The sequence below is a fragment of the Pogona vitticeps genome, chromosome 1 (genome assembly GCF_051106095.1).
Source record: "Pogona vitticeps strain Pit_001003342236 chromosome 1, PviZW2.1, whole genome shotgun sequence".
Classification (NCBI taxonomy): domain Eukaryota; kingdom Metazoa; phylum Chordata; class Lepidosauria; order Squamata; family Agamidae; genus Pogona; species Pogona vitticeps.
This window is the reverse complement of record NC_135783.1, coordinates 128,368,400-128,391,504: the sequence shown is the minus strand read 5'-3', so window position 1 is coordinate 128,391,504 and position 23,105 is coordinate 128,368,400. Positions and strand designations below refer to the sequence as shown.

General features: G+C 41.0%; 1 protein-coding gene across 6 annotated transcripts in view; it reads left to right on the top strand.

Moving 5' to 3' along the window:
• DLGAP2 (DLG associated protein 2) overlaps nucleotides 1–23,105 on the top strand; it is a 522,791-nt gene that overhangs the window by 113,363 nt on the left and 386,323 nt on the right. The window lies entirely within an intron of this gene.

The following is a 23,105-nucleotide window of genomic DNA, read 5'->3' as shown; positions in this document are numbered from 1 at the left end:
TGTCCATCAAAGTCCTAGAATACTTTATTCAGGGTTTTTTTGGCCATAATGTACTAATGAGTACATTTGATCTTATAGGCAGGGCTGGTTTTGGGCAGGAAGATTTGGCGTCTCACCCATTTCCCCTTTTGTAACATCCCAAATTATACCTGTAGTGTTAATTGCATTTGTAGAGCTTATTGTGCTTGTTACTGCCTTAGCATGAAGTCCTATTTCTCTAGTTTCTAGGAACAAATGATCTCAAACTGAATATTGGAAAAGAAACCTACCTTATTTAACAACAACGAAAATATTTTTGCAGCAGTTCATTTCAATACCGAACCAATGTGCAGAATTTTGAAAGATCAGAGACTGTATTTCCTCCTCCAGTTCACTACAGGAAAACCAATAAGCAAACACGGAGCAACCAACCTGATTTCAGTGTCGTCTTCATCTTAAGACTCAAGGAGGCTGCCCGGCTCACACATCTGTCCAACTGGCTCTGCTCGTAGGGAAATCTTGTGGCTTGTTTGAGCATTTATCCTCATGCTTAACACTGTGGTTAAAGCATGACTCATTCATTCTGCATATTAAAAATGGAACAGAACATGATATGCCCCCGGGCAACATCTTATTGAATTAAATGTGAAATTACGAAATGTGGAAGAGCATGTCAATTTCTATCCTTCCAAGCACATGAAATTAATGGTATTTAAACAATCTGCCTGCACTACACACCATGTTCGGTGCACACCATCCTTTTCCTTTTGTAAGGTGATGAAGAAATGACTTGAGGGCAGGGAGTACTTTTTCAGATGTGGCTTTATCAGATGTGAAAAGCATGACGGCTTAGGCCGCTTGAAGTGATGGTGTAGATTTACAATAGTTACAGATTTGTTTGCCATTCAGCAACAGCGCCATCCACATTCTGATCTTGCTTCATTTAACTATTATGTTACCCTACCATCTGAACAAGGCTGTATATTGTCCCCCGGCTTATTTAACGAATATGCAGAATACATCATGTGAAAGGCAGGACTGGATGAATCCCAAGACAGAATTAAGATTACCGGAAGAAACATTAACAACCTCAGATATGCAGATGACACCACTCTGATGACAGAAAGTGAGGAGGAATTAAAGAACCTCTTAATGTGGGTGAAAGAGGAGAGTGCAAAAAAAAAAAAAAAGGTCTGAAGCTCAACATCAAAAAAAAAAAACTAAGATCATGGCCACTGGTCCCATCACCTCTTGGCAAATAGAAGGGGAAGATATGGAGGCAGGGACATATTTTACTTTCTTGGGCTCCATGATCACTTCAGAAGAAGACAGCAGTGCTGCTTCTTGGGAGGAAAGCCATGACAAACCTAGACAGCATCTTAAAAAGCAGAGACATCACTTTGCTGACAAAAGTCTGAATAGTCAAAGCTATGGTTTTTCCTGTAATGATGTATGTAAGTGAGAGCTGGACCATAACGAAGGCTGACGGCCAAACAACTGATGCTTTTGAGTTGTGGTGCTGGAGGAGACTCTTGAGAGTCCCCTGGACTGCTAGGAGAACAAACCTATTCATTTTGAAGGAAATCAACCCTGAGTGCTCACTGGAAGGACAGATCCTGAAGCTGAGGCTCCAAGACTTTGGCCATCTCATGAGAAGAGAAGACTCCCTGGAAAAGACCGTGATGTTAGGAAAGTGTGAAGGCAGGAGGAGAAGGGGACGACAGAGGATGAGATGGTTGGACAGCGTCATTGGAGTGACCAACATGACTTTAACCAAACTCTGGGAGGCAGTGGAAGACAGGAGGGCCTGGTGTGCTCTGGTCCATGGGGTCACGATGAGTCAGACACGACTTAACGAATAAACAACAAAACCATCTGAAAACATGGCCAAATGCTGTTGACATCCTCATTATATGTCACAGTTTGACTAGGTTTTGTAGTAAGAAGCAAAGCGCCCAGGCTCTTGAGGACAGGGCAGCAAACTAGCGTTGAAGACAAAATCAAAACCAAAAGGTGGTGGTAGATTCTTTGGGGAGTTTTTTTTCACTCCCACAGAACATCTGCTGCCACAACAAAAAATATTTGATTAAAAACAATCATTGCAGCTTCAGTTTCTGTAATACGTTCATGATAAGAGCTTACAATTTCAAACAAAATAGAGATGGAGCTAATTTTGGTAACTGATGGTTACATGCAACAAAGAGCATGATGATATGACATCGTATTCCATTTATTACTTTGGAGTCCTCTGAGGTCTGAGGACCCTGGAGCAAAACACTTTGGTGTGTTTGAGTAGGGGAGTCCTGTTCCATTAGCAAGAAAGAAAGCCGAGCTATTCTCAGCTGGTGAGAGCTGTTCTATTAGAGTCTATTCATTATTTTGGCAAAACATTAGAACACCTTTCTCAAGTTCCCCAAGTGCACGTTGAATAGGGATGCAAATCATAGCTTGTCTTGCAGACAAGAATTGTTGTTGCTATCAAATCACCTCCGACTTAGGGTGACCCTATGAATGAGTGAGCTCCGAAATATCCTGTCCTCAACTGCCCTGCTCAGCTCTTGTAAACTGAAGCCTGTGGCTTTCTTTATGGAGTCAATCCACCTCATATTTGCTCTTCCTCTTTTCCTGCTGCCTTTCCCAGCATCATAAACAAGAATTAGAAACCACAGAAATCTTCTCCTCACTTGTGATATATTTATTCACTACCCTTGACAAGAATCCCGGGATTTTGGCACATTGTTCACTATGGTGGGCTCTAACCATACCCAATCCTGTAGATACCTAGTAGCTGCCTAACGATGCTGGACAATAATATTGGCTTGTCAGAATTTAATTCTGAGCAAACGTGCACTTCTTCATTTCTGTAGCATTTGTTTCGAATGGATGGTGTGGGGTGTGTTTTTTTATTGTGTGTCAAAAAAAGAGAGTACCCGTAGTTCTTTGAGGTTGAGAATGTATGACCTCAGGCAAGGCAACACATCTGTAAAAAAAAAAACAGCTGAAAATCCTGTTCTTTAAGTTATGCTGTGTAAGGCTGATTACATCATCAGCCATGGCGATCTTCCATGAATTAAGAACATTTTGTTTCCCCTCAAAAAGGTCCTGACTCCTCAGGTTCCTTGGGATCTCTTTCATCATAAGGAAGCCTTTGGGGGAGACAGGAGGATGTTTTTAATTCCCCTCCCCCCAGAATGCAGCTGCCATTAGAAATCATCCCAATGGTGGTCAATTTTGGAAATTTAAGACTCTCCACCCCGCCACTCCCAGTTGCCAGTGACTTTCCCCACAGTAAAGATCATAAGGGAGTCTCAAGACCTTCAAGGGTGGGGTGGAGGTTTAGAAATGCTTCATTTCATTTCAGAAAAACCACTACTGCTGAAGATGTCATTTACCTTGTGTGGCATAATTTACAGCAACAGGGTTTTAACCAGTGTGTTTTAGAAAAGAGAGGAAGAATTATAGAAAATATTCGAAACATACAAGGACTGAGATGATCCCACTTTCTCTATGCCTGCTTCTCTTTGATTGGGCGTTGTCCTGTAGCTGAGGTCATGAAAGGATTTGTGACTGTTACTGCTTTTTGAATTCTCTTGAGGAGCGAAAAAAGAGTGAAATGAGAAACAAATATGTGAAAATCCTGTTTCAGAATGGAAAAACTGAAGTGCGTACTTTCACGCTTAAGTACTGTACTGTAAGCTTTAATTGCTTCCTTACATACATTTGCATATATATCTTAATGTGGGATTTTCTGTAGAGACCTTGGGGGCTTTTTCAAATACTCACAAAGACAACAAATGTACTGACACTGCAAACAAGGCCCCTGGAAGATGCACTCCAAAATTATTTACCTGTTAGACTTCTTCAATCGTCATGGTTGGTTTGAAATGTAGTGTTCAAAACAAACAGAATTTGTTGTATAGATAACATGGTTATGCATATATCTGTGAAGATTCTCAGTCATCCAGGTGAGATTATTTGGAAGTTGAGTCAAGGCAACTGGACTTCTTTCTTGTTAGGTTGAAATGTTTCAGTACTCATCCAAGTAGCTTTTTCAATTATGCATAATACTGTATTTCGGTAAAAGCCACTACCGTGTTTTCCCAAAAATAAGACAGAGTCTTATATTAATTTTTGCTCCAGAAAATGCATTAGGTCTTGTTTTCAGGGGATTTTTTTCACATACAACAATCTAAGTTTATTCAAATACAGTCATGTCATCTTCTTCTGGTTGCTGCACAATGGTGGAGGGCGGGGTTTCACTTAACTGGGGCTTATTTTTGGGATAGGGCTTATATTATGAGCCTCCTGAAAAATCCTACTAGGGCTTATTTTCAGGGAAACAGGGTATATTGTTCAAAATGTAAAGGTCATTGCATAAGTGGTCCTCTGCTCCACCCAGCTTCTTGTTGCATAACTGATCATGCAACCAGTTGTGTGAGGAATCTTACAAGCAGAGTAAGACTGGGCATGAAAGAAGAAGCTGTCATAGTTGAGTGGGGGACATTTGCATGGCTCTCCTCCAGCAGTTGTATAACACAACAGGAGAGGAGCCATGGTATCTAACACAGAGACACTAAAAATATATGAAATCAAAGTATCAAAAGTATCCTGTGACCTGTATAAGACTAGGCTCAAGCTCTTACCCAACATGCCTAAAGGAACATGGAAAGTGACTGTAAGTGTATGTTCTTTCTTGTTTTCATGGGTACTGATTAGTTTTACACAGTAAGGCTAAAAGAAAAACCTATGATGGAAATCATTTTAATTATGATTTTGTGGATTTTTACACTAGGCTTGAGGCAAATGGTTCCCAGTACACAATCCAATCATTTCCCTACTGACACATTGACTGAAATCCTGTTGCTCAGCTCTGCATGCACAATGAGAATGATGTCAGCAGCTATGGCAAGGCACTGCTGATTAAAGGATTCCTTTGGTCATTTCAGAGCACAAGTGACTTTGTCACATTGAATATGAGCTGCAGCTACCCTGACATCACCAAAGGAAGCCTTTAATTTGCTGCTGCTTATGATATTATTCATGTTGTGTGCAGAGAGCTACACAATAGGATTTCAGCCAATACCTCAAAAGACACAGCATGCAACTGCCTCTGTTCTTTATATAGAGAGGAACAAAAGATACCTTTTTGAAAGAAATAGGTGCTTTTCCCTACAGACAATGTAGGCATGGAGAGCCTTGATCTGGATGGTGACCATAATGGAGGCAAAGAGTTAAAACCTCCTCCTACCATTTTAGCATCCTCATTCAGATCAGGCCTCTTGTCCTTTCTTTTCCATAAAAAAAAAACAAACCAAACCAAACCCAGAAGCCTGCTATGTAATAAACACAACACTATTTTGACCCAGACAAGGAAGAGCCAAGAACTGTTCAGTGGTTGTAGCATCATAAAGTGGACAGACACTCTAGCCATCTGCTGACTGGAGAACAGCGGGGTTACTTCTAAGGCTCTTTGTGGAGAATAGGTGGGATGTATCCTCTTTTCTTTCTCTGGGTTTCAGGCAAATGCTCTTCACTTTCTGTAGCTTCTACTGATGTTTGTTCGTTTTGTTTTCTCATGAATCCATGTTAACACAGGCTGCAAAGTGATTCTGATCGGTTGCATTTTGGTTTAAAGATTCTTATTATGATATTTTCATTTGTACGCCCACACACCCGGTAGAATATTATTGCTCTGATGATATTTATTTTGAAAAAAAATACAATAGGTAATGAAATAATCACTCGTAAGTCTGGTTCCTCCATCTGTCTCAGCATGCATGAGTTGCACTTCTTCTTGCCTGCCCTGCTTCAAGCAAAAGGGTGTGTCGCTGTGTGTAAGTCTAGTGCAAATCAGATGCTTCCTCCTGTGCTTCTCTATAGACTGAAGCAGAGACAGGCAACTACTTCGGGTCTAAGAGCTGAATCCCACTCTCTAAACCTGCTGAGGCACAAACAGATCCTCCACAAGAATCACCACAGCAGCAGCAAAATTGAGCATTTATAATAGAGTGGGGTCTCTACTTAAGAACTTAATCCGTATTGGAAGGTGGTTCTCAAGTTGAAAAGTTCTTATGTTGAATCTGCATTTCCCATAGGAATGCATTGAAAACCATTTAATCCGTATCTGCTCTTTTCCGTCCATAGAAACTACAGTATAATAATGATAATCTTAGAACTGTGGAGCTAGGAAGGACCCTATGGATCATCCCGCTGTCAAAGAGACCCTGCGGGGAATCAAACTCTCAACCTCTGGCTCTGCAGCCAGAGACCTAAACCACTGAGTTATCCAGCAGTTCATTTCTTCTTTCTTTTTCTGTTAAGTTGCTGTGTGTAGAGAATACCTTGGAAAAGAGTAATGCTCAACCAGCTTGTTAGGGTAGATAGAGTGTACACACAAGCAGGACCCAATAGGTCCTTCCTGCCTCTCTTCCCTTCCCTGACCTTCTCGGTTGCACCTCCCTTATGGTGAAGGGGAGGCCAGTGAGCATCCAGTGTCCCATTTTAGCCACCACTCTCCAGCACAGAGCCATTTGTTTCGACTCTCGGGGTGCATAAGTTCCCTGCAAGTGCCTGGTGAGTGAGGACTGGGTTGTTAGACAGGTAAAAAGCTCACTTCTTTGTCTGCGCATTGGCTTGGTCAGAAAAAGGGAAGAGCTTCTCATGAACATGGATGTGTGTTTTGCCCTCTGGCTGTACAGGCATGGATCGTTATCTGAGAATGTTGTGTATAATGTGGCATTTTATTTCAGAGTCGAGCTGCCTTTTGCATGTAGCATGGGGGTTCCTTTGGGAATGGCGTCTCTTGACCCCATCTCATGTTGTCCCTCTTGTTGTCCCTTTCTCTGCACCACTGGCCAGTTGCATGGATCGCAACATCAAATGTGGGATGAGTGTGCCAAGAAACCTTTTGTAATGGATAATATAGTTTAGCTGTGAGCTCAGATGCTGGTAACATCTTGCTTCAAGAACCTGCAAAATCTATTTTCAGTGCTTTTATAATCACAAGTGGAACTTGTCATGACATGTTAGGGTACATGGTATGCAGTGCTCCTCTTCAGTGGGCCAGCCAGCCAGGAAGGACACTCTCTTCTGTTCTCTCCACTTCACCATTTATCCCCTCCAACAGACACTTAGTGTGCCTCGGTCACTGTGCATGCTTAGATCTCATTGGGCTTTTCTGGGCTTCCTTCTCCTTATAGTTTTTTTCTTTCTTTATTTTTATTTCTGCATAGTTTTGGGCTCATCCAAGCCCACAAACACCTCCCGTGTGTGTGTGTGTGTGTGTGTGTGTGTGTGTGTGTGTGTGTGTGTGTTTGTGTGTGTACACACAGTATATATAAAAAGTATATATAGTATATATATCCGTTGCTGTTTCATCTTCTTAAGAATTGACAACCAGGGAACAAATTCACTATTTGCATATATGTATGTATGTATGTATGTATGTATGTATGTATGTATGTATGTATGCATGCATGCATGCATGCATGCATGCATGCATGCATGCATGTACCATATTTTTCTGTATATAAGATGATTCTTTTGTCTAAAATCTTTAGACTGAAAATTGAGGATCGTCTTATACACAGAAGTAAGCTGAGGAGAGAACAAAAACAAGTGGAGGGGGAGAGAGATCAAAGTGATTGTGCAGCCACAGAATTGCTTTGATCCCTTTCTCCCTCCCTTTGCCAAGCCCCTGCAGCAAAAGGAGGGGGAAAGGGATCGAAGTGCTGCAGGATCACTTTGATCCCTGCTTTCCCCTCCACTTCCTAAGCCCCACTTAGATTTCTTAATTTTGGGTTAGAAAAATGGGGGGGGGGGTCTTATACATGGAAAAATTTCCTTAAAAAGGACCCAAGGCAGCTTACATCATTGAAAGACAATATTTAAAGCTGCAAACAATGTGCATATAAAGGTGGAGTGTATCATTAAAAGATAATGTTTAAAGCTAAAAACAGTAAGTGTATATTAAAAAGAAACAGACAAATACCACTCTGAAAAATGGTAAAAAGAAGCAATATTAAAAACACAGTAAAAATCCTGCTCAGGCAGCCGGCCATTGCGGGAAAACCTTCCTGAAGAGAAAGGTCTTTGTCTGCTTGCGGAAGGACAGCAAAGATGGGGCCAATCTGGCCCCATTGATGACAAATGCTGAAGCTTACTTTGGCCCCATGGAACTGAAGAGCAAAATTTTAATGAGGAGCAAGTTCTTACTGCCCTTGCACAAACTAACCAGAACTTTTGAGGTGTGAACAAGCCTTCTTTTGATTGAACGAAAAGAAGCATTTGAAGCATATTATCAAAGGCAGCTGTTCAGTAGGAGTAGGTGGAAATGTCTTCAGTAGAAACACAGCAGCTTCACATGCACAAACGACTATTTTTGTTGCACATTAATATGCAGATCCTGAAAAATTAAACCAAATCTCAAAGGGAAAAAAGTGAAGCAGAATGATCTCTTGCCAAGTAACAATAGTATTTTTATCATCAAATGTTCTTGCATTGTATGAAAAACTGGCACCAGTATGTGCATCGCAGGCTAATCTCAGTGAAATCAGGCTGTATTTTTATTCTGACACCTTCAGACAGTTATTTAAAGATTCTGTTTTGGACAGGGGCCTGGTTTCTCCTTCTGTGCCTTTGGATGTAAAAAGGAGGTGGAAATTCCCTCACTTTGAGAGCTCTTTTTTTTGCCAGTAGATTATGTGAAGAGCTCTTTTTGTAGACTTGAGGCTGGTTTCAGGAAATGTCTCCTTACTCAAAATTTGGTATTTTAAAAGTGATAGGTGTGGAAAACTGCCCTTCATGTTTGAAAAAGTTTGCAATGAAGAATAAGCTTTCTTCTTCTTTTTTCTTTTTTCCTCATGAAGCATGGGGAAGGATGTCTGCTCCATTCAGTTAAAAAAAAAAACAGAGTCATATATTAATGCTTAGTTATATAAAAAAAAGGGCCAATGTTGTTGTTTCTCGTTCCATGAGACAAAGTTTGAAAAGGAGATGCCAGCCAGCAGTGCAGTGTGCCAGAGGTCCAAAGAATGGCCTTTCCTGTTGTCACATACAGTCACTTATGCCTGCTAATGGCTTGATGGTATGGCTGATGGCATTGGTGGTTGTGGTGTGTAGGGGACTATGGACACTATAGTAACATCTCCATGCCTCAGACATGCCTATAAAGGTGTATTGAAATTTCATGGGGGGTGCAGGGTGGGATTGATTTCCAGTTACGTGGCTTGACTCACTGTCTTCCCATTCTGCCTTCAGTCCTTGTCTCACTCGTAGAGGATGCAAACAGGTTCATACCAGCCTAATCTCAGTGTAATCGGGCTGTCTTTTTATTCTGACATCTTCAGACAATTATTTAAAGTTTCTGTTTTGGACAGAGGCCTGGTTTCTCCTTCTGTGCCTTTGGATATATCAAGCAGGTTGGGATTCACTCATATTAAGAGCTCTTTCTACCAGTAGACAATGTGGAGATCAGTGGAAATGGCCACCCTTTCACATAAACCATAGGATCTAAGCCACTGTATTTAGGACTCAGTCTTCAGTGAGCTTTTCACTGTGTTGAATGCAACAGAATTATGGCTTCCTTTGCAGGAAAATAATCTTACATGTTGGCATCCCTATGGAATGGTCCCCAAATGTAGGTCCACAAATATTGTTGGTTTCCAAGTCCCAGAATCTCAAACCATTAGCCATGCTCCATAAGGCTTCTAGGAGGTGAAATCGAACATATAGAGAGCCATGCTTGGGAACCACTGTTGTAGAACCGCTTCATCCTTTTGCCTTTGCCCTTATGTGTTGATTCATTTCATCCAACACACTGGAAGCATCTGACTCATTGGCTGGAATCCAGCAGTAGACCTATTAAATCAGTGAGGATTTTGTGAGTCAGCTCCTCCATAAGTTTTATTGCTTCAATGGGCCTACTCTAGTTGCAACTTACTACTGGATTTCAGCCACTGTGGTGAATTTTTTTTGACCTGGCTGGCAAACACCATTGATACAGATTCCTACATTGGCTTGTGGATTGAGTACAGGATGTCCCCAGGTCATACTCAGCAATTCAATATAGGATTTATTCACTTGGATTTATAATCTAAAATTCAAAGCAGTTAACAGATATGTCTGTGTGTTTTTAAAAGAAAAAACAAATGGAATGGTAAGAACAAGTGATGCTTTATGGCTATGATACTGAGAATTAGCCATAAAGCAGAAAGCAATCAACCAACCAACAAGATCAGTCAAAATTAGAAGGTGTATAATCCTTTCTGGTTGAATAGCACAGTGAGTTAGATATCTCGTTAGGAATTCAATTTGCCAAAGTGCCTCTTGATTGCAGAGCTAACTTGTACAATCTTGAAGCCATGGCACAATCCCGGGGCACTCCAGAAGAAGGAAAGAGTAAACCACTTCTGAGTTCTTTATAGCTAGAAAACCTTGGAAAAGTTCACCAAATATCAGAATTGACTCAACATATATTGTTGTTGCTGTTGTTGAAGAGGTGTAGAATTTTGTTAATCCTCAGGGAGAAGGTTCCAGAGTTTAGGAGCTGATACTACAAAGCTGTGGTAGTTGTTCTTCCTTACTGCAAAAATGAATAGAGAAGTAGGCAGTGTTATGTGGTGATTAGAGTGTCTGACTGGGATTGGGGCCACCCAGAAACTAGTCCCAACTGAAATATGGTTAAAATTGAGTGACCTTGGGTCTCTTATTTCTTAGCCTGAGCAATCATACAGAGTTGTTGTGACAATTAAGGATCTAATGAAAACTCATTAATGTCCTTAATGAAAACGGGTGCCTTCACTCATGGAGACATATTTGTTGAAAAAAATAAAATAAAAACTGCACAAGAATGAAAGGACCACAATTTCTTGTCAGCAGAAGCATTCACAAAACAGATAGCCAGGCAAACAAAAAGTGTGTGGCAAAAAAAAAAGTTGTCACAGTGTAGACTTTTGTAACATAAAAATAATTGTTAGGTTTCCTTTATTAAAAGGAAAGATTGCAACTGCTAATGTTTCAAAAGTATTGTGCATTTAACTCCCATTTGATGCGAACAGAATTAAGGAGAGGAGAGCTCAGTGATTTAGACATCTGGCAGCAGAACCAGAGGTTGGGAGTTCAATTCCCGACTGTGCTTCCTTGACACCAGCTGGACTTGATGATCCACAGGGTCTCTTCCAGTTCAGCTGTTCTAAGATGATGATGATGAGATCATAACATAACAAGCCAGTAGCTAATTGATAATAAGCAAATCAGGCTCATTCTACTTGGACTTGTTTGCATTTGACTAGTCAATACTACTTTTTGTCAACATAGGAATCTCATGGCAGGATTGTTATAATTTGCCACCATGTCAAAAAAAAAAGGTAGTAAAATTAGTATTTCATAATTTGAGGACATCATAAAAAAGGCTTGATTCACTGGAAAAAATAATCATGCTGGGAAAGTTGAGGGCATCAGGAACAGAAGAAGACCAAATATGAAATGGATTTCCTCCATAAAGGAAGCCATAGGCTAGGGGTTTATGAGAATTGATCAGGGTTGCTGAGGACATTTTGGAGATCAGTCATTCATAGGGTGGCAATAAGTTGAAGGTGACTTGGCAGCAATTCCTCATGAATACATGTCAGCGCTGAAATGTGGGGAGGCATTTGTTCCTTGAATTTATAGCTATCTGAGTATCATAGCCAGTCCCTTCACTTAAGGACACCATAGAAATGCAGTACTACTACCCCCCCCCCAAAGACCACAATATTCTTCTCTAGTCAACGAGCTTGTGTGACTAGTTCAGATAGCCCAAAAGCATCCTAAGTGCAGATTCATTCATCCCTGCAGATGCTTGTTTCGAATCTTCTCAACCTTTTATCTAAGCTTGTGTCTCTCCGGATATCAACAACTAATATATACACAGTAAATTAACCAAATAACACTAAAAACAAAACAAAACAAACAAACAAAAAAACACAGTCAAACAGGGAAAGCACTTTCCCTGCAGACAAGCAGATGCAAAATAATAATAATAATTTAAAAAAAAACCCCCACACAGCCCAATCTTCCCCCAAAGCAAGAAAAGTAAGCAAGCAAATAATGGGAGGGGGTCAAAGCCCCCTGCCAAAATAAAACTATTAGAATATGGGGAGATTCTAGTAGTCTCCCCGCTTCAACATAGTACCTTCTCTTGTCTTTTGTGAATCCAGCAGGCAAGCCAGACAGGCAGTACAGTCAAAGAAGGAGGTCAAAAGGAGCTTAGCAGCACCCAGTAATCCCACCCAGAAGAATGAGTGAAGGGGGGGGCTCTCCTCACTGGGTTCCAACCAATCCAGACCCTTTTATACATTCAAAAATCCAATCCCCCATTCTGGATGTTCTGACTGACTGTTGACAGAAGCCCTCATGATTCTATTGGACGAAAAACCTCCCAGGTGATTTAACAGACAAAGGGTGACAAAAAGGTTAAACAAAAGAAGAAAACATAAAGGAATACAAAACTTTCCTGTACCACTGTTTCATTGATATGAATCGTTTGTGTTTAAGAGGCTCTGTTCTGGGAATCAGCACAACCACATGAAGAAAGGAAGAGTGTCTTTTGATGTTTTCCTCTTTTTGTTAAAACACAGAAAGGTCATATCTGGTTTCGAGTAATAGAAGTACTTTGGGACTTGGCTGAATAAAAAAGTCAGAGTAGAGATGACCTAGAGCACCCTCCGTAAGATGAAGAATGTAACGTGAAAGAAGTATTTCAAATTTGCTTTGAAAATCTGTGCTATAGGCTCCTATCTACTCTTCATTTTGCTATTTGAGGCTACCATTAAAAAAAATCAGAAGCATTTGAAATGTGTATTTACTGCAGGGTGCTAATGATTTCTTGGGTCAAGAAAGTAACCAATGAAGAAGTGTTAAGATGAATGAGTAACAGTCGAGAAATTATAAAACTCGTAAAACACAGAAAGCTATTAACCCATTATTCCTGTAAGGAGAAATGAAATATGCACATGTTTACAGTTGAACATTCAAGGTGAAATAAATGGGAAAAGAAGTGTAGGAAGGAGAAAATCTCATGGGCTGAGGAAGTTTGAGGAATGCTTTGAATGCAACACACCATCAATATTCAGAGCAATACCTGGCTCATCCGGTGGTAGGACATTAATGATGATTTCTAACTTCCAGTAAGGGAGGAAAGGGAGAGAAAGAGCCATCTTGAGCAGTAGATGCTTATTTCTTCAGTATTTTTCTGTGATGCTCCCTTGTCATTCTGTATATGTTGCATGCATTGTAAAGTCTAATTGCTGCCTGATTTACACTCTCTCTGAAAACAGAGGTGTGCAGCTTGGGGGTGCTCCTGGATTCATCTCTGAGCCTGGATGACCAATTTTCAGTGGTGGCCAGGAGTGCTTTTGCATAATTAAAACTAGTGCAGGAGCTGCACCCATTCCTGGATAGATCTGATATGGCCACAGTGACACTTGCCTTAGTTACATCCCAACATAATTTCTGTAATGTACTCTATGTGGGGCCTCTGGAAAGTGTCTGAAAACTTCAGTGGGTCCAAAACATAGGGCTGATTGGACCTGGTCACAGGGATCACATGACCCCTCTGGCTCCATTGGCTGCCGATCTGTTTCTGGGCACAATTCAAATCCGTAAACAGCTTGGGCCCAAGCTATCTGAAGGACCATCTCTCTCCCATTATGAGCCTGCTTGGGTGTTAATCAAGAGAGGCCTTTCTCTCAGTCCCACCATCTTCACAGGTACATTTGGTGGAGACATGGGAAAGATTCTTCTCTGTGGCTGCTCCCAGATTTTGGAACTCCCTCCCACAGGAGGCCAGGCTGGCCCCACCTTTGCTCTCCTTCAACAATCAGACAAAGACCTTTCTCTTCAGGCAAGCCTTCGCTCAGTGACTAGCTGCCTGAGTTGGATTTTTAAATAGATAGTTTTGCCTTACTGCTTTGAATGTGTTTTTAAAATTACTTTTGTTTACCATTTATTAGAGTGGTATTTGTTTGATCCTTTTTAGCATTTGTGTACTCATTGTTTTTAGCTTTAAATATTGTCTTTTAATTATGTAAGCCACCTTGGGTCCTTTTTAAAGAGAAAGGTGGGTAAAAATATTTTAAAGAAATAAAAATAAATACTACGAAGTCATTGGGTCAGAATTCGAGTTTTAAAGTGTGAGGCTATAATTAGTGGCCTAATGTATGCTCTCTGCATGTATAAGATTCTGAACTCCGCTTATGCTTGGAGAGATTATTTTTCTGTGTGTATACACTAATAACACTTAGTTAAAGGGGGGAATTTGTCCTCTAGGTGGAGCTATCCACTTGAGTTAACAGTACAATGAAATCAAGGAATGCGCCCTTGAATATGAAATACAAAAGTCTACAGGGAATGCTGCAAAACAGGACCATGAGTCTCTCTGAAACTTCCAAGCGGGCCCTGTCAGGCCAGGAGTCCAGAGGCCTCTTCACTTCTCTGAGCAGTTCTCTGATTTCTCACTATTGTGCCAAAGCAAAGCAATGAGCAATGAGGTGCTGGAGAGAGAGAGAGAGAGAGAGAGAGAGAGAGACCAAAAACATGGGGCAGAGGTGGAGAACTTGCCTCTCTCCAGACACTGATGGACATCATCCCTCAATGCAGGGGCTCAGAGGGCTGCTTTTGCATTTACACATCCTAAACTGAATCCTCGAGGGCATGCAATCTTGTTTCAAAACTTTAACCCCTCTGCAGCAACTTGGATGCTTGTGAATTCTTGTACGAAGAGAATGCTTTCCGGATCTAATTCCTGAAGCAATACTTCAGGAATTAGAATTAGGTTTCTATCCAGTCTCGCCCAAGACTTTTGATTTGTGATTTCATGGTCGAGACACTTCCTTTGACATATTTTTATAAGTGGCTGCTGCTGAGGCTGGAATGTGAAAAGGAAAGTAGGGGAGGCGTTTACTCGGTCTTATCTGCCAGGTCATTTTCCTGCCCCAAATAATTTTCAGCTCCTTTTGCCACTGCTCAGGACCATTTCATTCATTCATTCATTCATTCATTCATTCATTCATTCATTCATTCATTCATTCATCCATCCATCCATCCATCCATCCATCCATCCATCCATCCATCCATCCATCCATTCATTCATTCTATATCTTGCCTCTCCATAGAGAATGTTACTCAAGGCACACATATTGACCCTGAGCTAAACAGAGGGCTAAACTCAGGTGGAGAAAGCTCTTTGGCAAGAAAATAATATTGAGGAAGGATTCTTTCCTGTGCCAACAACTACATTATACAAAGTAGACATCATCATCATCATTTTAGAATTGCAGAGCTGGAAGGGACCCTATGAATCATCCAGCCCAGCCCCTGTCAAGGAGGCTCACTGAGGACGCAAACTCACAACCACTGAGTTGTCCATCAGTTGATCTCTAAAGATATCACCATTTTAAATTCTACATTGATGCAGGATAATCTCTCTGTGAAGTTTGTAATCTATTTGAACACACTTGCATGGTTAGCATAGATTAATAGGCTAATTGGTGCATTAATAACTCCTAATGGTATAACAGTAGCTTTTGTTTATATTGTGTATTAAAAGATTCAATGAGTGATGCACAATGGCCTTATGCTTTTCCAGCCCCAAGTTATCTGAAATCCAACAGCCTACAGATCTGCTGACATCTGAGTCATATGCTGTGTGTTTTACGAAAATCTTTTATACCTTTAAAAAGAACTAGAGCTTCAAGATCGTATAGCACATACCTTCACTTACAAGGGAAAAAAAGAGATTTGTCTAATAAGTACTAATGAGTTACAAGATGCTTAATTAGACATGTCTAATAACATTTTTGATTGTAGTTTTGGAGGAAGTAGCCATGTCAGTCTGTGCAAGCATATCAGGCAAAGTCCAAAGAAACAGAACAAAACAAGACAAAATTATGTGGCATCTTAAGGACTAACTATTATATTTTAATGTAAGCTTTTGTGGACGCATAAACCTTGTCAGACATATGGAAATGTTGAATGAAATATCAGTTTAGCAAGTAAAACAGTCTAAACATTCATTGGCTCCTGGTATGGTACCGTATTTTTCCGTGTATATGACCGCCAATGCATAAAACAACCCCCTAATTTTGACCCTTGATGGAGGCGGAGGAGCAGTTAATGGGCAACTGCTCCTCCACCTCCGTCTCCTGCTTCTGCTGTTGTCTCCACTGCTCGCCGGATTGCCTCCTCCAGTGCAACTGCCCGGGCTCACCTCCAGCTCACCTCACTGCCTTGTCCTCTGCCCTAAGGAGACGATTGCTGGAGGAGGTGATCCGGCAGCGGCAGCAGGAAGAAGTGCCCAAGCGTGCATGAGTGCTTGTTTCCCTCTGCCCGCTGCTGCCTCAGCCACTGGAGGGGACAAGCTGTGAGCTCTGGAAGAGGCAATTGGGCAGTGGCGGCAGTGGCAGCAAGAGGCACCCAAGTTCATGTGCATCTGCCTCCTTCCATGTATAAAACAACCCTCAATTTTTCTTCTAATTATTTTAGGAAAAAGTGTCATTTTATACACAGAAAAATACAGTACATCTATATGGAGTTTTTTTATGGCCTATGCTAGAGTTGGGCATGAATTAAAAAATAAATCACCAAATTCATTTTAAAAATCGCTTGTTTGTTTATTTGTATTTGTACGAATCAATTCCCACTGAGGAATATGAATCAATGACTTTTTAGTGGTTTTTGATTTGTTGGGCTATAAAATGCCCCCCCCCCGGCACCAAAATTGCAGGGAAGTGTCCACCGATGCTCCTCTACAATCCCTCCAAATTTTGTGAAGATTGGGTTTCCCCAAGGAAGCTGTTAAAGGGCACTTTCCTGGGTGGATGCACTCTGTGGGTGCATAACTGGGACATCTGATACCTAATCTTCACCAAACTTTCACGGCTTTTAGAGGAGCGTCAGGGGAAGCTTCTGTGTGAATTTGGCATCTCTACATGCCTGGGGGATGTTTTATAGGGTTTTAAAATAATTTCTTTACAAATTGATACATTGATTCGTCAGAAAAAAAAATCATTAATTCATAATTCGTGATTTGTTGACCTTGGCGAATCATGAAACAAAACAAATCACTATTTTTCTGATTCATGCCCATCTCTAGCCTATGCTGTACTATTGTAAACTATCGTCCAGGAGACACAAAACAGACACCCAGCTTGAACAAAGATGCAGGGGGGGAACAAGAGAGAAGATGGTCATAGGAGGGTAGTTGGAGGTAAGTTAAAGAATATATAAAAGTAAACATGACAGTGACAGCAGAGGAATCACATGTGTTAATGTAGGGAATATTGGCAGTTTTTATTTTTGAGCCTTGTGATGAGATATGGCCTTGGTAGTTATGAAGAAAATAACAGAAGCAGTTACTTAGTGGCAGTTTTAGGGTTCTGTTGTAAACTATCCTCCAGGAGACAGAAAACAAACAGTAGGCTTGAGCCTGCTAATTCCTTCTTTCATATTATATATTCTATAACTTAATTCCAAACCTCCACACCTCCCACCCCACCCTACCCAGGCAGAAGTTGTGTGCATGTGTGGAGCATGGTATTTCTCCAAGGCATAGCTCCCTGAGGCTTCCAGAGTCTGGGAAGTTCCTCGTGTGGTGTCTTCAGGGAGTTCAGGAAACTACGACCTGAAGAAAACTTCCAAATCTTTTTGAACCATCAGGTGTGAAGCTTCTATTCTGAATTCTGTGAAAGGAAACAAGTAAGTAGTATTTTTCTTGTGAAACTGGCTTATTTCTTTTGCATACTTGGGAACACTTTTGCAATGGTGTTCAGACCCTCCATCGGATTTGTTGTACAACATCCTACATGGTATTTGATTTGCAAAGCTCATGGAATTTCAGTTCTTCATACTGGTCCCGCAAATTCTTCTTTCATCTTTAGAATGTAATCTTAGAATCTTAGACCTGCAGAAGCTGGAAGAGACCCCGTGGGTCATTGAGTCCAGCCCCTGTCACGGAAGCACAGTGAGGAAGTGGACTTCCAACCTCTGGCTCCACAACCAAATACCCAATCCACTGAGCTATCCAGCAGTTCAGATCAACTAAAATTAATATTTTTATTATAATATAGATGCTGATAAAAACAATCAGGGTGCTGCTTAAGGGCATGAGACAATCTATCTCTAAGACAATGTATTTTGGGTCATATCCGATATTTCTCTAGGAGCATTTTCCCCCTGGTAACTGTAAGATGTATAGCATGACTCTAACCAATTATTTATAAAAAGCACTGCCTTCCTTTTTTCAAATGCAGTCCCAGTCAATATGTTTTGGGTCCTTTACGCTTGTCTTAGCTCCTACCTATTACCTGAACCCTCCCCACCCCCAGCCTGGTTATGACAAAGAACTACAGAACTGACCCTTCTGTTACTGTTTTTAAAAACAATTTTTAATGAATTCTGAAACACCTGTCTTCACGGTCTGACCCATTCCTCCCGCCTTCTCTAAGATATAAAATTCAATGCCATTTTCTCTCTCCCCTAACATTTTTTTTTTTTTTTGCAGCAGATATAGTAATAGAAGAACCAGAATGCAGATCTATTTTTAAGTTGTCTCATTTCTAATGGAGATGAATGTGGTTCCAAACGGGCTGGGCCTTTCGTCTGTCCATCAAAGCTGTGTGCCAACTTTGAGAGTTCAAGTTGTTAAATTAACATCAGCCTATGTTCTTAAGACAGTCTGATTTTAAGAAGGATTGTGGGCATGATAATCTTGAATTCTCTTCTATTCCATGTCTTCAAATGGTAAACATGCATATGGTATTAGTTTTTTAAAGGAATAGTTGAAACATTGAAATGCCACCAGTATTATTTCTAGTTATGAGCAGAAATACGCAAACCCATTCTGAAGGGCATTCCATCCCAGGGATACTAAACTGGATTACTAAGAAGAGACAAATTTTCTTCTGAAGTGGGGGGCAAAACTAGATTTTCTTGGTAGAGGAAGAACGGGTGAAGAAATCTTTGTTTGACTTATAAAGGTAACTTTTCATCCCCAAACATCTGTAGCATTTATTTACTTTTTAAAATAACAGCATCGGCAGTATCTTGTCAAAAGACCGTTCCTCCTTACAGTGACACTTTTCAGGATTTTCTAGATCTAGAATACTCAGAAGTGGTTTACTCTTTAATTCTCTTTGTGTCACTCTGAGCAGAGCTGCATGCCCAAGGCTACACAGACTGGCTCTTCCCGTTGAAGGCACAGTGAGGAAACCAGCCCCCACCACCACCACTCTCTCCGCAGCCAGGTACCCAACTCATTGAACTATCCAGCAAACTACCTACTTCATAAAAGCCTCTTTGAAACCATCCAGGATGGTCAACACTGACCTGCTTCATACTAAATATTAGCCTACTGGGACGACCGAAAGAGACTTGGACAAATTCATGGAGGCGTAGGCAATCAGTGGCTGCTAGCCATTATGGCTATCTATTACCTCCACTATTACCTCCACTATACCAGTTGGTTGTGGAGTTGGAGAGTATAATCATGTGTGAGACTTGTTTGCTCCCACAAACAACTGGTTGGCAACTGTGAAAGTAAAAACCTAGAAGGGGCCTTATGGTCTCCAGCAACATGGATTGGCCCCTTAAAATTGGGGGTGGTTGCTGGAGTGATAGAAGTTTTGTTAGCTTCATTGCATGGCCTTTCCTAGATCAGCACTCACGGCTTCCTTTGAAGGTCTGACCCTGTCATTTGCCAGTCAGCTGCTTTATACTTTTCCGAATTACTGACGCCTCCTCTATGATACCAGTAATGCTGTTGGTGTTCCAGGAAGTCGTTCCAGTTTTCTCCTTCACCTTCTGACTGACATATTCCTCTGAACCTCAAGCACGGACGTTGAACAGTAGACCTACATTATCCTCTGCCTCATTGCCAGCAGTTGCTAGGATTCTCCCTGCACATCCCACCCTCAATTCATCACTTGTCTGTATTAATGTATTTCAGCGGGGACTTTAGAGCCCCATTTCCCCTTGTCTCAGCACTTTCCTATGAAAAAGCACAAATGAGCCAGATATTGACTTGCCACTTCAATGGTAATATTAAATCTGGGCTTGAGAAAGCTTAGGAAATATTGGCAGCAGAAGAATAAATTAAGTGCTACTGACCCTATTTAAAAAACTTTAGAAAAAGGCATTTTGTTTGGGGAGGGGAGGGACCAGAGGGGGAGAAAGTGAAAGAGAGGGGGAGAGAGAAAGAGAAGAGTAGATACCTCAGGGGATGCAATGTTTTTGCACCATCATGACTGCGCAGTATTCCAGCCGTTTCCAAGTAACACTGTGGATGCTCCCCAATTTGGCCTCCTGGCTCCAGCCCTCTTGTGCTCCTAAGGTTCTTGTGATGGGGCACTGTAAGTGCCAACAAGTACATGCAGAGGCCACATGGTTAGGCCAAAGGAGATGCAGGATGTGGTCTTCATTCCCCTCCTCAGCACATTGAGAGATATTATTAGACTTCCCCCCATGTGTTTTTGTAAAATAGAGAGCTAGTGATATCTTGGTAGCGGATATACAGCTATTTTCTCTCCTTGTGTCCCTTTCATGCTTTCCAGCGACTTAGGGCTTGATGAAATGGGCGTTTGTCCCACTGTAAGGTTGGTTTGGTTTGCTCTTTTGTACAGCGATCAGATGACAATAATTGCTAGATGGAGCTAATCTGTTCCCAGGGCACCCATACCCATAACTTTGGGAGCCCCATCAGGGACTTTTACATTTTTTTGGTGCAGATAGGTTTGCTTTAATTTAATCTGTGTTTCCAGCACATGATGTTCCTGGCAATGGACCAAAATTGATCCTTGCAGCTGTCAAAGTTGCCAAAGTTCCTTCCACTATCCGTTTTCAGTATCGTGAAGTGGCTTAATAAGCAAGCCACTTCAGGATATCAGCAAAACAAACACTTCTTCTGCTCCTTTCCTTGCTTATTATCAAAACTAAATAGGGCTGCTTGAGGCTCACGTGTCCTTTGGATGCGAGGATCCAGATTAAATAGGGTTGCTTACGGTCAGTATGCCACTTGGATGTGTGGATGCTCTTAGGTTTAATATTCAGTCTCTTTGCATTTGCTTTTCACACAGAGCTCCCATCACAATGGCATACCTGCAACATCTCACAGTTGTTCCCGGCTAAAGTCTCATCCATTCAAAGTGCTCGGTCAGTAATTATTTCATATTAATGCCTTTGCTTCACTTTCTCTCGTCAGTAAAATGGAGCCAATGAATTGTGTATCTTTACATATGGTATTTTGAAAACTGTGTGTGGGAAAAATACATTAGGGAAATTGGACTAACAATTAGAAAAAGGAGGGGAAATGTTCAGGAAAGTATTTTTAGAATATTTAATGTTAGTAATATTTAGTTGATTCTATATTGAACCTACCCTTTTGTGAGAAAATTAGTTATGGACAAGAAGAAATTTTGGCACGTAGGTTTTGTAGGTAATGGCAAATGGTAAGACTTCTCTTATTTTGTATATGATGATAGGTTGCAATAAATTAGCATGATGATTGAGAAAATACTGATAAAAGAAAGACTCAATAGGAACAAAAAAGAAAAGTGGAAGAATTAGTTAACAGCAATACAAGAATCAGCCAGACAACTGTTTCAATATAAAGCCTTGCTAATTGAATGGATTGCTGGGGATACCTCCTAAGTTTTTAAAAATCAACATTTCTGGTGATAAAGGGGGGGAGTAATGGAATCAATACTTCCAAATTGAAGGTTATTGCCTCAAAGTTTGCCTCTTTGTGTTCACAAGCGATGGTCAGTTTATCTGACTTTAACCTTTTGCCCCATTGGCATAATAAGGGCGCGTGTAAACACCTTTTTGTAATGCAGCAACCTTTTGACATTCACACTGCTCAGTCAATGTTTGCTGTTCAGCATTAAGTATGAAATGTTTCCTGAGTTTCAGATTGTACACTTGACAGTTACTGGGAGCTGTTCATCCCTTGAGTGCTGAAATTTGCATCTAATGAGGTGTTTATACAGTAAATTTTCTAATGCTAGTCTTTTCGTTTTAAACAAGCTTGTAAACACATACACAGGTAGCTGGGGCTCTCTCTCTCCCTCTCTTTCCCCCTCTCTCTTTCTCCCTCATCCTTAATTTGAAAATAAGTGATTTAAATCAAAGGGTTTATTTCACCTTTAAAATGCAGTCCTTATGTTTGAATATTTTGAGGCATTTGGTGAATCGCAGTGGTTTCCAAACTGAAGCGTTTCGTTTTGAGCCGTGCAAGTGTAGGCTGTAACCATAGTGATTTCTGCACATATAAGCTCTGCCAGCATCCTTCGGTCCTTGTGTGCAACTGCAACATGCTTCCCCAGAAGCGAGAGTTGGCTTCTTTCCTGACAAGTGCTTCTGGCAATCTTGACAAAAATCAATCCTGCATTTCTTTGGGGGGAGTGGTTGTGTCAGGTTGTGAAATTGTGGGCATTGTGCAGAATCCTGCCTTGTTAGGAATCATGGCCTTTTCGACAATGCTGCCCAATCAAAGGTGTCAAAGGCTGCCAGCACATATTTTAGAACCAGCAGGGCTAAAGCTATGAAGGGAGACCCGCTCAGTGAATCCAGGGCACTCTCCATAACACATTGGAGCCAGAGTGAAAGAGATACCATTTCTCACATAATACTTTTTATGTGAATATGCCATGCACTTGCCATTTCAAGAGGCTGCATTGTACTATATAACACTGTAGGATTTAGGTAAAGCAGTCATATGGACTTTGTTGTGGTAGTTTTACTTTGGCTAACCTCCGTAGCCACGTTAGCTGCAAAGGCCACTGTGATAGTCAGAAAAGAGTGGCAAACAGCTCTTTCATTTAAAAAAAATCCAGCCTCCATTTAAAAAAAAAAAATCAAGAGAGCTATTTAAGGAGGAAAAACACACACATACATTGGTTGAAACAGTCTCTAAAAACACATGCTTTCAATATGAGCTGTTTTCATTGGCATGGCAGGGTGTGACAAAAAGCAGAAGTGACATGGAGTATTGCCTGCTGAGGTGTGTGCTTAAGGTACGCCCTGAGAAACACAGTGGATGTCATGGACCTCCTGCAAAAGGGGCAAGCCTTCTTGTCTCTGACTTGTCTCTGTGC